The sequence below is a fragment of the Beta vulgaris genome, chromosome 6, assembly GCF_026745355.1.
Source record: "Beta vulgaris subsp. vulgaris cultivar EL10 chromosome 6, EL10.2, whole genome shotgun sequence".
NCBI classification, from domain to species: domain Eukaryota; kingdom Viridiplantae; phylum Streptophyta; class Magnoliopsida; order Caryophyllales; family Amaranthaceae; genus Beta; species Beta vulgaris.
In genome coordinates this window covers 63,464,355-63,480,826 of record NC_079207.1, presented here as the reverse complement: position 1 = coordinate 63,480,826, position 16,472 = coordinate 63,464,355, and the positions used below count along the sequence as shown (strand labels likewise).

General features: G+C 38.7%; 1 long non-coding RNA gene, 8 other non-coding genes and 1 pseudogene across 10 annotated transcripts; 3 read left to right on the top strand and 7 right to left on the bottom strand.

Annotated features, from left to right (window-relative positions):
* Positions 1-2,564: 2,564 nt before the first annotated feature.
* Positions 2,565-2,667, bottom strand: LOC125499132 (U6 spliceosomal RNA). Its single transcript, XR_007275851.1, has one exon. It is a non-coding gene; the product is annotated as a U6 spliceosomal RNA (small nuclear RNA).
* LOC109135368 (uncharacterized) lies at positions 2,565-6,978 on the bottom strand. Of its 2 annotated transcripts, XR_007275741.2 has the most exons (3): positions 6,771-6,978; positions 3,777-3,857; positions 2,565-3,159 (listed from the first exon to the last, which is right to left on the bottom strand). It is a non-coding gene; the product is annotated as an uncharacterized LOC109135368 (long non-coding RNA). The 2 variants fall into 2 exon arrangements; XR_002040307.3 differs by having other exon boundaries at positions 3,777-6,978.
* On the top strand, positions 4,101-4,262 carry LOC125499182 (U1 spliceosomal RNA). The gene has a single exon (XR_007275899.2). It is a non-coding gene; the product is annotated as a U1 spliceosomal RNA (small nuclear RNA).
* Positions 5,449-5,563, top strand: LOC125499284 (U5 spliceosomal RNA). Its single transcript, XR_007275998.1, has one exon. It is a non-coding gene; the product is annotated as a U5 spliceosomal RNA (small nuclear RNA).
* On the bottom strand, positions 6,806-6,908 carry LOC125499133 (U6 spliceosomal RNA). The gene has a single exon (XR_007275852.1). It is a non-coding gene; the product is annotated as a U6 spliceosomal RNA (small nuclear RNA).
* A 571-nt stretch (positions 6,979-7,549) lies between the features above and the next one.
* Positions 7,550-7,654, bottom strand: LOC125499146 (U6 spliceosomal RNA). The gene has a single exon (XR_007275865.1). It is a non-coding gene; the product is annotated as a U6 spliceosomal RNA (small nuclear RNA).
* A 1,692-nt stretch (positions 7,655-9,346) lies between these two features.
* LOC125499279 (U2 spliceosomal RNA) lies at positions 9,347-9,495 on the bottom strand (annotated as a pseudogene).
* Positions 9,496-13,165: 3,670 nt separating this feature from the next.
* LOC125499140 (U6 spliceosomal RNA) lies at positions 13,166-13,267 on the bottom strand. The gene has a single exon (XR_007275859.1). It is a non-coding gene; the product is annotated as a U6 spliceosomal RNA (small nuclear RNA).
* Positions 13,268-14,848: 1,581 nt separating this feature from the next.
* Positions 14,849-14,963, top strand: LOC125499282 (U5 spliceosomal RNA). Its single transcript, XR_007275996.1, has one exon. It is a non-coding gene; the product is annotated as a U5 spliceosomal RNA (small nuclear RNA).
* Positions 14,964-15,745: 782 nt separating this feature from the next.
* Positions 15,746-15,848, bottom strand: LOC125499134 (U6 spliceosomal RNA). Its single transcript, XR_007275853.1, has one exon. It is a non-coding gene; the product is annotated as a U6 spliceosomal RNA (small nuclear RNA).
* Positions 15,849-16,472: the final 624 nt, after the last annotated feature.

Here is a 16,472-nt window from a genome sequence, read left to right as displayed (position 1 = left end):
AAAAATATGGTAGAGACTAGAGAAATCTTAAACTGGTCCCAAAACTACCAACATTGAAGGTTATAGTACATGTTTTCGGACTTCCCGAGGGCCCGGGCACCAGAAGCTATGTAATGCTTCTCGATGACATGGGCGGTCATGATATAGGAATCACATTGCTTGAAACGGATATATAATGACATTTACGGCTATGAGGCCATTTTAGGTTTGACTTCTAAAATAGCATAAAGGAGAGTTTATTGCTATTCTAAGGCAATGCAAAGGTTACGAATAATTTGTGATAAATTACAAGTTATGATGGATACCATATGAAGGTTTCTGGATAAAAATATGATTGGGCTCGGAGAAATACAAAAATGGTCACAAAACTACCAAAATTGAAGGTTATATACATGTTTTCGGAGTTTTCGATGACCCTAGCACCGGACGCTGTGGGATGCCTCCAGGAACATGGGAAATCATTCTATAGGAATCCAGTGGCTTGAAACGAACATATGATGATTTCGGGGACATTTTTTAGCTTCCCTATACAAACTATAAAGGGGTTAGCCAAAACTGCCAAAATTGAAGGTTATATACACACTGTGAGATTTTCCTAGGGTACGTGCACCAAAGGCTATGGAATGCTTCTCGTGGATATGGATGGTCATTCCAAAGGACTCCCATTGTTCAAAATGGACATATGACGACATTCACGACCATTTCGTGGACAGTTTGGGGTTGCACCGTAAAAGTATATAAAGATGTGTTCATAACTATTCCCTGTCAATGCAAAGGGTCCCAAGCCTTTGTGTTATATTACAAGTTATGCTGGATCTTATAGGAATGTTTCAAGAGAAAAATATGGATGGGCCTGCAAATATCTGAACATTGTCCTTAAACTGCCTAAGTTGAAGGTTATAATACACGTCTGTTTCGTACTTCTCGAGGATTCGGTCCCTAGAGGTTATGGGATGCTTGTCGGGGACATGGGAGGTCATTCTATAGGACTCCCATGACTGAAGACGGATATATGACATTCACGACCATTTCGTGGCCAGTAGGGTTGCACCGTAAAAGTATAAAAAGGAGTTATAGCTACTCTAAGACAATGCAAAGGGTCCCACACATTTGTGATACATTACAAGTTATGTTTGATCCTCTAGGAGGATTTCAAGAGAAAAATATGACTGTGTTCGGAAAAATCTAAAAATGGTCCCAAAACTACCAAAATTAAAAGTTATAAGAGACGCTTTTGGATTTTTTGACGGCGTAGAAAAGTATGAAAATGGTCAAAATCGCAAAAAAAAACTAGAGGATAACCCTTCCTAACGTTTTCGAGGCTCGAGTAACGGAGACCATGTGTTGCCTCCCAGGGTCACGAGAGTCCAATGATTTGGAACGGACATATGACATTTAGGGCATTTCGTGGCCACTATAAGATTTATGCTTTGTAGAAGATTATGAATAATCTCAAATTTTTCTAGAGAAGTTCACACTTAGGTTGTATACGGGTGAGAGGAATACAAACTTTTTTAATTGGTGAAACGTTTTTCATCCTTCATTTACACAACATTCTTACAAATTTCAATAATATAGGTGTCAATAAAAAATTTAATATATCACCAACGCTATCTACTACTCCCTTTGTTTCAAATTATAAGGCATTTTAGCTAAAAAAATTTGTTTCAAAATATAAGGCATTACAATACCAATGTAAGATTAAATGCAACTTTATATTATCAAGATAAGTTTATAGGTTATTTTGTATTATCAATACAATACTTAATATCAATTCTTATTACCCATGCAAATCTAACTAAAATTAACTAAATTCTTAATCTATGTGCAAAAACCTTAAACGACTTATATTTTGAAACGGAGGGAGTATCTAGTACTACTTTTATGTATTGAACCAGCTATTTAGGGGTATGATAGAAATTGTACAATAACCAGTTAGAAAGCTATAGAGAACAGGCAGATATGTTGGAAGGAAAAGGGAATCATGAAGACTATAAATTGAGGATCCTAGAAAGAAATAGAAGTTAGAACTCTAAAGAAAACATTTTAGAGTGCATTTCGGTGTTTAGCTTGGAGTGCATCAAGTAACTCGAATACTTGAACCTTTATCCTCTCCTTTTCTGTACTTTTCAGCTTCATACTTCCTCCGTTCCATAATAAGTGAAACACTTCTCTAAAAAAGCTCTCACATAAAAGAGAGAAGTGTTCCACTTATTATGGAACGGAGGAAGTATAAAATTCCAGTTCATTACTTGATATAAAAATAAGAGTAATGTTATGTTGCCTTGTTCATGAATGAAGGGATGTAACAAACAAGTATGATTCACCAGCACCTCCCCTCTACAATATAGTGTAAATATAACTGTGGAACAACAATTTTGGTAGAAGATTTGAAACGGATAACTTGATTAGAGATGACACACTTACTCTTAAGAAGATTTGAAACGGATAACTTGATTAGAGATGACACACTTACTCTTAAGGCTGGCTAACAGACTAATTTGTTCATTTTGCACAAGGTTAGAGAAAAAAGGAAACCTGTTGAATGGAGCAAAATTTGCCAAAAAAATTTGGACCATTTCTCGATTTGTGCGTGTCATCCTTGCGCAGGGGCCATGCTAATCTTCTCTGTATCGTTCCAATTTTATCAGATGTCTCCGAAGAGACAGTCTTATGCTGCAGCCTCTGTAATATAAACAAAGAACTAACTTCTTATACTTCCAATGTGGGATGATAGGTTTCGGACCTCAGACTGTAAACATAAGACCTAAACTGGTCCTCTTCCAGCATGATATAGCATGAACATGGGCTTTATTCACCTGCCGGCAGCCAACTTTGCAAACAAAACAAACACTGGAAAGAAGCCTAATATCTCAAATCTCAAGCTTTGATTACAACTCCACACTAACCTGTTATGGGTGACTTAATAACTATGCAACTCCACATCTGTGGCATCAAAATTCAAAAGCGGCGGGGTAAGTTTCAACTGCATAGCCCCTAAAAGATTGTATTATAAGCTCCAAGCCTCCAACACTGGAGTTACAAGCTACAAGCTCCAATCCCCGATATTTGGCAACAAGAGCAAAATGAAGTACAAGTATGCTTTGTAATCTTCATACCTCTATTTTTGTGGTCATTCCAGTCTTAAGTGTGGGTTTCCTATATGAGATAGTCAACATAAGACACATGGAATGATCACTTAATAAAGGAAATTTTTCTATAGAATTTCAAAAGAAATATAAAGCCTGTGACTAGACATAAGCATTCAGCAGCAAGTAAAATCAGAGCACAGCAGACGTAGGTCAGGGAAAAACATGTTATAATGGCATCAATCACTGAGAGTCTACAAATAAACAGTCATGTGTACTTCAGAGAGATTTATCTCTAATCACATACATGTCGAACAATAGGAAGTAGCATAATGCAACACAGACAGCTTCAACAAAGTGAAGATCCTCTATACTTGTAAAAAAGACAAACGACAAAAAAGTAAGGATCCTTTAGTTTCTTTTATGAAGTAAAATATCGAAGCAGTTGGATGGAACAAAAGCAAGTGATATCACATATCGCAAAGGAGCATCAGCCAAAAAAAAGAATCAATCGTCAAGCACTAGCACAAGGTCAGTTAACCTAGACCAGCATCATCTTTAACAAAATGTACATAACTGTTAATGAGCTAAAGTGTGTGGTTTGTATAATGTATTTGATTTGTGCAGAACAGAGACAACATATATTGAGAAAGCAGTGAAAAGTGAAACATGAACACAAGGACTTACATAGTTTTAGTATTCATGTGGGGGGGAAATAGAGAGCTTGTTTCATTTTCAGCAGAGAAATACAAGACGAATCTAGAAGGCCTGAAAGAGAGCAAGACAGCACAATATGACAAGTTAGGATATGCTTCTGCTCACAATATGAAAATCTATGAATCTATATCACACGGGGAGAAGTGTAGATGCAAGCAACTTCATTGGCACCATGGGAGACTTTGATACTTATGGTTTGACCTCTACATTCCACGTTCCCATCCCACATCAATGACAAACAGTAATGGGAATAACAACATTGATATAAATAGAAGGCATGGTATATTGCCAAACTTACTTACCTGGGCGGGGTCAATGGGCGATCAAAAAGGCTCATGGCCTAGGCATGTAGCCTCCATTGCACTTTTGGAGGGATGCTTGCCTAACATCTTCCCAAAGAGGAAGAGTGTACGTCATAATTTGTGATAGTGGGGGTCTGCGTTCGCGCAACCCCTAACCAATTCTATCTCCAAACATTTAAATAGGGGTAATCTAGTAACTCAAACTCATTCTTAAGAAGAGGCTCATGGCTTGAATAGACAAATTCTCTAAAAATCACACTTTTAATTTCATCCTACATTTCTTAATTTCATCCTGCATTTCTTAATTTAATACATCAAAGAAACAGTGTTTAGTAAAAAAAAATACATTTTCTCAAGAGAAAATGAAAGGCTGGAATGTTGTTGGCTCAAGTCACGAGCGATGGTAGCTCAAAAATATCACATCGTCACTAACCTCCCTACAACGTCCCACTCCACATACCCAACAATTAAGTACCTTCATTAGGAAGTTCTTTTATGTGGAATTCATTCTTTGGTTTAAAGACAAGCTTTTGTACTAAGTTTTGTAATAGATGTTAGCTTGTACAAGGAGAATATTTGCCTGAGCTGATGTTTTCAGCATTGCAGATTTGCTGGTTTAGGTTAAACAACATATTCTTCTGCTCTTCCGAATTCAGTTACCTCAGCCTTTCACTCAGAAAGCCTTTCATGAACGTTTGAAGCTACAAGATTTAGGATATTCTCCAAATTCCTGAATTGCACTGCTTCAGTTATTTTCACACTTTTGCTCTGATTAGAATATCCTCAAACGAAGTATTCCTACTACTTGAGGTTAGAACACTGCCTGAATGAAAGGAATGATCTGAGATCATCAACCGAACAAAATTATATCAGTTCCAAATAAAATGTCAGACACACACAATTCATATGTGAAAGCATATCAGCTACTAGTTGTTATTGGCGTCAAACATGCGCAATCTCATCAGCTGCGTGATTGATACCAGCTTGTAAGTAAAATGGCACCATTTGAAAAGAGATTGGCACCATTTCTGTCCAGCAGACATGATTTAATCTAAAGATAACATTAGTGGGTAAACTGGATCTTCCAGGACCTGTATTCTATTTGCAAGATTCATTATGATCATAGATAAGCCCAGGCAGGTATAAGTAACCATATAAGCCATATACTTCCAGCAGAGAATTTATTCATCAAGGCAACAGAAACAACACGCATTTCTAGTCTTATGCTGGATAAATAATTTCATCATAGCCGTACTAAGTAATCCCACACCCGTCAGGTATAAAGACCAAGCTAGAACTGCAGTAATAAATTACTCTGCCTTACATTGTAATCCTCACGCAGCCATGCATTGAGCACAGAGCGAACTATTCTTTCGCCTTTTACTAAAGAATACCGTGTGCTCGCTGCATTAAGTGGCATACGTCTATTTTTGGAGAGGTTCCTACTAGGAGCTTCCATTAATCTCAGAATAAGATTTCAGCAGCAGATTGTTATGATAGTACCATAACAGATTATAATTTTTCATTTTAAAAGAAGGATTGCCAAAAATCATATACTCATTCATATGCATCTACCTCGCAAAGAAAACTAATTTAAAATTATTTCTTGCTTAATTATTCATGTAAAATCCTTTTACATTGATGGAATTACGAGGTAAACAAGGTTTTCTTTGTTAAATAAGGGAAAATATTTTCCATATTTGGAAATCTATATTTTGTCATTTGAAACCTGTTTTCGTCCCCCCTTCACAAACAACTAGGTGAAAGTGGAAAACCATTTTTTTCCCAACAAAGCACAACATAAGCACCTAATTAGAAAAACATTAAAGTCCTTTTCTAGTGCTAACTACACTAGCTACTCGGATAATTTTTTGAAATTGAGGAAAGCCTTCAATTAAGATAGCTCTTGAAGAACCCCAACAAGTGAGTCCATAAATTGGGGTAAAGCAATTCTTATTTTTTCAAGTGTCTGAATTGTCTAAATATCACCTTTCTTTATCTTTGGAGGAAGCTCTTTTTTGAGATCCTTAAAGGAGCTTCCACCAATAAAATTATAAGCTTCTATATGTGCAGAAGATTTTGAATTATCTATATTTCTCTAGAAAAAAAGTTTAAACTTAGACTATTTATGGGTGAGAGAAAAAAAAATTCAGTAACGTGTCAAAAAAAAAATAAACTCACCAAGGCTATCTAGTACTAGTTTTATGTAATGAACCAGCTAGTAGGAGTGTGTGATAGGAACTGCACAATAAATCAGTGAAAAGGCAGATAAGTTCGAGCGGAAAGAGAATCATGAAGACTTTAAATAGATAAGAGTGAGACTAAAATCGAACTATGAAGAAAATATTTGAGAGTTCATTTTAGTGTTTAGCTTGGGAGATGTCAAGTCACTCAAATACTTGATATTTACCATCTTTCTGCAATTTTAGCTTAATTAATGAATACCATCTTGTTCAATTTTCGATCAACATGTCCAGAAATCCAGTTCATTAACTTCATAAAAAATATAAACTAATGTGATGTTGTCTTGTTCATGAATGAGGGGGAAGATAACCACTGTAATTGACCCTTCCCCGTTGCGATATAATTTAGATATCACTGTGGGTCAACATTTTTGGTATCAGATTTGAAACAGATAACTTGATTAGAGTGACAGACTTACTCTTAAGGTTGGATATATGGAGCAAGATTTGCCAAAAAAATTTGGACCATTTCTCGATTTGTGCGTGTCATCCTTGCGCAGGGGCCATGCTAATCTTCTCTGTATCGTTCCAATTTTATCAGATGTCTCCGAAGAGACAATCTAATACTGCAGTCTCTGCATTATAAACAGAGAACTAACTTCTTTAACTTTCAATGTGGGACTGATAGGTTTCAAACCTCAGACTGTAAACATAAGACCTAAACTGGTCCTCTTGGGCTCTTCCAGCATGATATAGCATGAACATGGGCTTCATGCACCTGTCGACAACCAACCTTTGGAAACTAATAACTCAAATAGCTATGATTACAGCTCTACACTAACCTGTTATGGGTGACTTAAGACTATGCAACTCCACACCTGTGACATGAAAATTCAAGCGTAAGTTTTAACTACATAGGCCATGAAAGATTATTTTACAAGCTCCAAGCATGGAATTAAAACTCTCCCGTTCCGTTACAGAACTGTCATTCTGAAATGGATTTTGAATTTGTCGTTCCCGTCACATCAGAACGTATTTATCCCCATTACATCCATTCTTTTCAAACATTGGCCAAAAATAAATTTATGAATTAATTATATAGCTGATTAAACAAGATATTCTAATAAATTAGATTATATTATGTTATAATAATGCTTCATAAACTAAAACAACCTAAATAGGTTAGAACATAATAGTGTGAATTTTTTGAAAAATTTCTAGCCGTATCGGCCAATTTCCGTTCCCTTTTATCGGTCCAAAAACTCTGAACCATTTCTCGATTTAATTTGTGCGTGTCAACCTTGAGGAGAGGCCATGCTAATTTTCTTTGTATCGTTCCAAATTTCCAATTTTACCAGATGTATCCAAAGAAACAACTCTATATGACTATAATGAAGTTTTAGCATATTGCCAAGGTATACTGATCCAAATGTACCCAATGCTATGGACAATAGATAGCAACACAACCAATCAAACCAATCAAACCAACAAACAAACACTTGTAAAACCAACAGAAACAATTAGACCAACAAACAAGCACTGATAAAGCCAACAAGTATCAAAGATCCACAATGAGAATATTTTATCCCACTCTTCATTTATCGCCTTTAGCAGCTGAGACATTTTTCAAAACTTCCGTACTTTTGGACTTAACGTGCTGTCACTTGCAGATGAGAATTTAATGCAAACTAATTGTTATCATTTGTAATAAGATGTAGCTTTCTAAAATGCCTAAAAATTTTGTCAGCAATCTGACCCTATCTTTTTTGGTGTCACTGTACCGCCTTGATATGATAGCTGTAACTTCTATAAGATAATTTAGGCAATGTTACTCAGACTGAGCATAAGTCACATTAATTTTGGGCATATATCACATTAACTTGCTTAGAAACTAGTAAAGTTTAAAAGAACGTATTGTGTCGGACTCGTCCGACCATAATCTTGGTCGGACGACTTTCAGGTGGTTCCAATTTTTTTCAGGTAGTCTTCATTTTTTTTTTCAGGTAGTCTTCATTTTTTTTCAGGTAGTCTTCATTTTGTTTTCAGTTAGTATTCTTTGTTTTTCAGTTGGTTTTTGTGCTTCAGTTAGACTTACTTGGGTTTCAGTTGGTCTTTATTCTTTTTCAGGTAGTCTTCATTTTTTTCAGGTAGTCTTCATTTTGTTTCAGTTAGTCTTTTTTTTTCCAGTTAGTCTTCTTTTTGTTCAGTTGGTTTTTGCGCTTCAGTTAGACTTACTTGGGTTTCAGTTGGTCTTTATTCTTTTTCAGGTAGTCTTCATTTTTCTTCCAGTAGTCTTCATTTTGTTTCAGTTAGTCCAATTGAAAGAAAACAAAGTCCAACTGAAAGAAAACAAAGTCCAACTGAAAGAAACAAAAGTCCAACTGAAAGAAAACAAAGTCCAACTGAAAGAAAACAAAGTCCAACTGAAAAGAAAACTAACCTCTACTTTCTCTCACTTTCTCCTTCTTCTTCATTCCTTATAAATACTCTTGTTCTCCACCATCTTACTTAGCAAACCACTCTTATTAACCTGCAATTCTTTAAGATTGTTAATATCGCACAGATCTATTATTTGCTTGATGACACCTTCTTCTTCTTCTTGGGGAGAAAATGGCATACCAATAAACTCAGCTAACTTCTTTAAATAAAAACTAGGATTCTCCTTTAGATCCTCATACTTCAAAAACAGTATCTTATTAGGAAGAGTAAGAAGAAGTTCTCCTGTAGTGTCGCATCGAGAACTGAGGTGGTGGCGGTGGAGATGGATGAGGCTTTGTAATGTGGTGGTGGTGGTTGTGGTGGTGGTGGTGGTGGTGGTGGTGGGTTTTATGTGGGAATGGTGGAGAATCCTTCGACCGCCGTCGTTGCTGTATATTATAGTACTGGGCTCAGCCCGTCTGACGAGAATATTGGGTCAGACGGTCTGACCCAATACTTTCACTAAGTTTAAACACTCGCATAGTTACACCAAAGTTAAATCACATTAATATGACATATCTGTATTCAACATTAGTACTCTAAGTCCAAGTAACATAATTTTCTAAATTATTCTTTGGTGGGATGCGCCTGTGCCCAAGCAATAGTGCAACGCATGGGCAACGCTTACTCCCCCTTAGAAAATAAAATTTAATATCATTGTGGGTCGATGACCCACATATCAGATATTAAAGTGATAAATTGATGTGGGGCAACACACACAGGAACTTTACATAGAAAAACTATAATGTAACCAACCCCGGAAACGTAGGCTTCTCAGGATATACAACATAGAGGAAGAATCACGTTCAACTAGTTTCAACTACTACTTTGAGTTCAATACTAATGTAAAAAAAGTCCAGAATATTAAGCTTTTGAGAATATACATCACAGAAAAAGAAACACTTTCAAGGGGAGTCAGTTGGGTACTTAGGTCATTCACATGTTGCGTACTTAGTATTAGAGTATATATTTTGTATATCTTGTATTCATATTTAGAATCATAGGTTTGATTATTGCCTTGTATACATATGGTAACTCTATCTCTGTATGGCTATATTAACTCAATGAAAGGCATAACCCATTTAGGGGATTATACCATCTTTCATGGTAATCAGAGCTAGGAATTTTTTTTTCCTCTACCAGCCGGCCCGCTCCCTCTACCCAACCCCACCCCACACATCTAACATCCCAGCCCCCTCCCAACCGGCCCACTCACTCCCCCCAACACCCTCCTCTCCCTCGCCCTACACTTCACTACACCCGCAGGCCCAAACCCCCCCCATCCTATCCAGCCCGTCCCCACCCACTTCTCCTCCTCTGCGCCCCAACCCCACTCTCTCCCCCACCCAGCCTCACTCCCCTCCTCCTCGGCCCACTCAAACCCCCCCTCCTCTACCTCTCTGCCCCCCCCCACTCCGTCCACGTTAGTCCCTCCCACTCCAACACCGCCCCCTCCGCCACCTCCACCACCCCCACCTCCACCACCTCCCCATCATTCCATGACCACTCGCTCCAAAAATGGCATCATCTCCGCTCGTCGGCCACTTAATCTCCTTGTCACTTCTCCCTCTTCCATTTCTCCTCTACCTAAATCCCCCATTTCCGCCCTTCGTGACCGTAACTGGAATAGTGCCATGCAGGACGAATATCGTGCTCTAATTGATAATAATACTTGGGATTTGGTTCCCCGTCCCCCTAGTGCTCATGTTATTCGGAGTTTATGGTTGTAATTTCACTCTGATGGTTCTTTGGCTCGATATAAAGCTCGATTGGTTGGTAATGGTAAAAACCAACAAGTTGGTTTGGATTGTGATGAGACTTTCAGCCCGGTTGTCAAACCGGCTACCATCCGCACTGTCCTTGGTCTTGCGGTCTCTCGTTCTTGGCCCATACATCAGCTTGATGTCAAGAACGCATTTTTACATGGTAATCTTCATGATATTGTATATATGCATTAGCCCCCTGGTTTTGTTGATCCCACTACCCCTCATCATGTGTGCAAACTTCGCAAGTCTCTCTATGGCCTCAAGCAAGCACCCCGTGCTTGGTATCAGCGGTTTGCTACTTTTGTGTTATCTCAGGGGTTTTAGGGTAGTGTGTGTGATGCTTCTTTGTTCATCTATCGTCGTGGTACTGACATGGCTTATCTACTATTGTATGCTGATGATAATATTTTGACTGCCTCCGGCATTACACTCCTCGAGCGCATTATTGCTCAACTCTCTGCTGGGTTTGCTATGACTGATCTTGGGGCTCTTCACCATTTCCTTGGCAGTACTGCTACTCGTACTTCCACTGGTTTATTTCTTTCTCAGAGTCAGTATGCTAAGGACATTTTGGCTCGTGCTTCTATGACAGGTTGCAATACTGTTACCACCCCAGTTGACACCTCATCAAAGCTCAATGCTACTGCTGGTCCACCTGTCACGGACCCCACTTTCTATCGCAGCCTTGCTGGGGCTTTACAATACCTTACATTCACTCGTCCTGACATCGGCTATGCTGTAGGTATGTCTTTTCATGCATGATCCACGGGAACCACACTTTCATTTACTCAAACGAGTGTTACGATATGTAAAAGGTATTCTCCATCATGGACTTAGCCTCTTTATTTCTAAGTCCCACACATTGACAGCCTACTCTGATGCTGATAGGGCCGGGTGTCCTGACTCCCGGCGCTCTACTTCTGGCTATTGTGTTTATCTTGGCGATAACCTTGTCTCTTGGTCCTCCAAGCGTCAAGCCACTGTTTCTCGGTCCAGTGCCGAGGTCGAATACCGGGGTGTTGCTAATGCTGTAGCTGAAACTAGTTGGCTTCGTAATCTTCTGCTTGAGCTACATTTTCCTCTACGCAAAGCCACTATGATCTTCTGTGATAACATCTCTACCGTTTACTTATCTGGCAACCCGGTTCAACATCAGCGAACCAATCACATTAAACTTGATATTCACTTTGTTCGCGAAAAAGCTCAGGTTGGTACCATTCGTGTATTGCATGTCCCTTGGTACCATTCGTGTATTGCATGTCCCTGCTAAGTATCACTACGCTGACATTTTCACCAAGGGGTTGCCTCGCCACCTCTTCACTCGGTTCCGTTCCAGCCTGAGCGTCTGCTCCCCTCCCGCTCCAACTGCGGGGGTGTATTAGAGTATATATTTTGTATATCTTGTATTTATATTTAGAATCATAGGCTAGATTATTGCCTTGTATATTTATGGTAACTCTATCTCTGTATGGCTATATTAACTCAATGAAGGGCATAACCCAATTAGGGGATTATACCATCTTTCACTTAGGTCATTCACATTTCATCACAACATAGAGACAGGAGAACCAGTGGAACACTGGGACGGTGAGACCACCTGATGATCTTTGCTGTAGCAAAATATAAAAATTGGTTTTTTCACCAGATACTCCCGAGTTTTCAAAAAATTCACCTGGTACCCCATGTTTTCAAAATTCACCAGGTACCCCTAAGTTTCAAACTAATACACTCAGATACCTTTAATGACTAACGACGCTAAAAGCTTAAAGCCGTTAGTCTTAACCCCCTAAATAAACCCTAATTAACCTAATTAAACACCATTAACCTAATTAAACCCTAAAACCTAACTAACCCTAACCCCCTCCCCTACCCTCCTACCACCCCTGCCCCTACCCCAGCAGCCCCTCCCCCTCCCATACCCCCCGCAGCCCCGTCGCGAGCCTAGCCCCCCGCCCCCCATCGCGAGCCCAGAATCCCACCCCTCCCCTACCCCCGTCGCGAGCCCAACCCCCACCCCCTGTCGCGTGCCCATAACCCCACCCCCCATCGCGAGCAACATGTTCGGGTTATTTAGCGAGACCTTATTCGCAAATTTACCCGGAGATCTCGAAAATGGAATAGGAGTGGTGTTGTGACTGGAGTAGGAATGGGGGGGCCTGTTGTGAAATCGGGGGGAGCGATGGTGGGGGAGGGTTGGAGGAACTGGGTTAAGGCTACTGCGGCGCGAGGGTGTGGGAGGGGGGCTGCAGGGGTAAGAGTAGGGGTAGGGGTGGGGGAGGGGGTGGGGTGGAGGAGGCTGCAGAGGTGGTGGGAGGGTGGGGTAGGGGTAGCTAGGGTAAAGTTTAGGATTTAGGGTTAGAGTTAGGGTAAGGGTTACGATTAGGATTAGAATTAGAGGTTAATTAGGGTTTAAAGCAGAAATGAGGGTTAATGACTAACGACGGTTAACACCGTTAGTCAATAAGGGAATTTGGGTGTATTCACATAAAATTGAGAGGTACCTAGTGAATTTTGAAAACATGGAGTGTACTAGGTGAGTTTTTTGAAAACTCGGGGAATACTTTGTGAATAAACCGTATAAACATGAAGAGGAAATTGAAGTCTGTATTCATGCAACAAATTTTGGCAAAAAAAATTTGGACCACTTCTCATTTGTGCGTGTCATCCTTGCGCACGGGCCATGCTAACCTTCTATGTATCGTTCCAATTTTATCAGATGTCTTCGAAGAGGCAAACATTACACTAAAGCCAAATTATATAAGGAGCACAAACTTTTGATGTGGGATTAACTTATTGTAGTTTTTTCTTTTTAGGATCATTGGTAATTTGTTACTGACGTACAACTTACAACTATATAGGTCTCCAATGACCTGATAATTTGCAAATCTCCAACAACCTCAGGGTCACAAACATCTCGTCCTACCATCCTCTCTTTCATTTATATACTTATTAAATTGAATACACTACCGACTAAACGATACTACCCGAATATTCGCTGATAATCCCCTGATATGTCACTAATTAGCAAGGGATACCTTCATAAACTCTCACAATTTTATATATGAAGCTCATAATTGCAGCATTTTGCAAACTAATTCACAACATATAGGTTAGATACAGCATGAGCGAAAACAGAAATAAGAAAATAACTCGGGAAATATAAAAATAAACATAGGTAAAAAAAAAAACCTGCTTCAAGGCAGCAGAACTTATCATGAGATCTTGTCGATCAGTGATTCTTGCATAGTATCATATGATTATCTATCAGTAACGTCTCACTCCAGCCAACAGTCTTCTCTTCGGCATTTGATTTGAAGGGTCAACCCTCTCCTCTTGTTCCTTTTAAGCTTTCACTAGGTGTATGTCAGATAGCTAGAACAAAGAAGCACAATGGCTCATTGAAAAATAGAATATAAATATAAATGTTATTAACTGGAAGAAACAAAGTAGCATGACAAGTTTAGGCACTAGCATAACACAAATGCCATACGAACTTTGAAGCAGCATAAAGAAGGGTGGTGATCTTTGGGATAATACATAGATAAGGAGGTGTCTCCGTGTCTTACTCTTACATCCATTTGGACAACCTATAAACCCATTTAGATAGAGCTAATCTAGCAACTCAAACTCATTCTTAAGAGGGTAAGTCTCATGGCTTGAATAGGCAAATTCTCTAAAAGGCACACTTTTGATTTTGTCATGTATTTCTTAATTTCATACATTAAAGAAACAATGTTTAATGAAAGGCTGGAATGTTGTTGACTCAAGTCAAGAATAATGGTAGATCAAAAATAACTAATCCTCATACCTTAACTCCACAAGCCCTACATCGTAACTAACCTCCCTAACACGTCCCACTCAGTCACTCCACACACCCAACAATTAAGTACCTTCTTTAGGAAGTTCTTTTATATATGTTGAATTAGCTAAGGTTTAAAATTTAGCAACTTTATGCTAGCATTACTTAGGCTGAACTTATAAATGTAGCGAATTACTGTCCAGCAGACATGATCTGATTTAAAGATGACATTAGTGGGTAAACTGGACCTTCCAGGACCTGTATTCTATTTGCAGGATTCATTATCATCATAGATAAGCTCAGGCAGGTATATGTAACCATATAAGCCATATACTTCCAGCAGATAATTTATTCATCGAGGCAACAGAAACAACACGCATTTCTGTGCTGTAGTCTTATGCTGGATAAATAATTTCCTCATAGCCATACTAAGTAATCCCACACCAGTAAGGTATAAAGACCAAGCTAGAACTGCAATAATAAATTACTCTGCCTTACTTAGTAATCCTCACGCAGCCATGCATTGAGCACAGAGCGAACTATTCTTTCGCCTTTTACTAAAGAATACCGTGTGCTCGCTGCATTAAGTGGCATACGTTTATTTTTGGAGAGGTTCCTATTAGGAGCTTCCATTAATCTCAGAATAAGATTTAATGTAGAGTATGTGCTTTTATATTAATGTCCAATGTAAACCATCCCTGAAAACCATAGGATTATTATTTTCCATTTTAAAAGAAGGATTGCCAAAAATCACATACTCATATGCATCTACGTCTCAAAGAAAACAAATTTACAATCTATTTCTCGCTTGATTCATGTGAAATCCTTTACATTGATGGAATTACGAGGAAAATAAGGCTTTCTTTGTTAAATAAGGGAAAATATTTTCCATATTGGGAAAACAATTTTGTCACTTGAAACCTGTTTTCACCCCCCCCCCACCCCCCCTTCACAAACAACTAGGTGAAAGTGGAAAAACCATTTTTTCCCCCACAAAGCACAACATAAGCACCTAATTAGAAAAACATTAAAGTCCTTTTCTAGTGCTACTTACACTAGCTACTCAAGGATAACTTTTTGAAATTGAGGATTCAATTAAGATAGCTCTTAAAGAACTCCAACAAGTGAGTCCATCAATTCTATCTCCAAACATTTAAATACAATAAACCAATCAAAAATTTGAAACAGGCATCCGTTAAGTGAATCATGTCACGTCAAAGCTCTACAAGGGTTCTCAATTATTTTGAGAACCACAGTACGCATAACTCCGCGACTCAGATTGTAATGATACAACCTACTCAGAGACAGGCCACCAAAATGAAATGCAAGGGCTGAGCTTGCTCAACGAAATGATACATGCTCTCTTCAGAAACCAAATCACAACAGAAATAGTTGAAGCACATTTTGCCACAAAAATTTGGACCATTTCTCGATTTGTGCGTGTCATCCTTGCGCAGGGGCCATGCTAATCTTCTCTGTATCGTTCCAATTTTATCAGATGTCTCCGAAGAGACAAACATTATACTGAAGCTAACCAATATAAAGAGCACAATAACTCTACAAACTTTTGATGTGGGATTAACTTATTGGTAGTTATTGCTTTTTAGGATCATTGGTAACTTGTCCAGTCTCCAGTGACCTGATAATTTGCAAAAGCTCAAACAATCCCAGGGTTACCAAGTCCAAAAAACTCGTCCTATCACCCTCTCTTTCATTTATATTCTTATTAAATTGAGTACACTACCGACTAAAAGATACTACCCAAATATTCTGTGATAATACCCCTGATATAAGCAAGGGATATCTTCATGAAACTCTCACAATTTTTAGTTACGAAGCTCAGACTTGCAGCATTTTGCAAACTAATTCACAACATATAAGTTACATACAGATAGAAAGAAGAAAATTAGTCTGGAATCATACAAATAAACATAGGCAAAAGCATACCTGCTTCAAGGCGAAAGAAATAAACATGAGATCATGTCGATCGGTGACTTCTTGCATAGTATCATATGATTATTTATCAGTAATGTTCACTCCAGCCAACAGTCTCCTCTTCGGCAGTTGACTTGATGGGTCAACCCTCTCCTCCTGTTCCTTTTAAGCTTTCACTAGGTCTATGTCAGATAGCTAGAGCA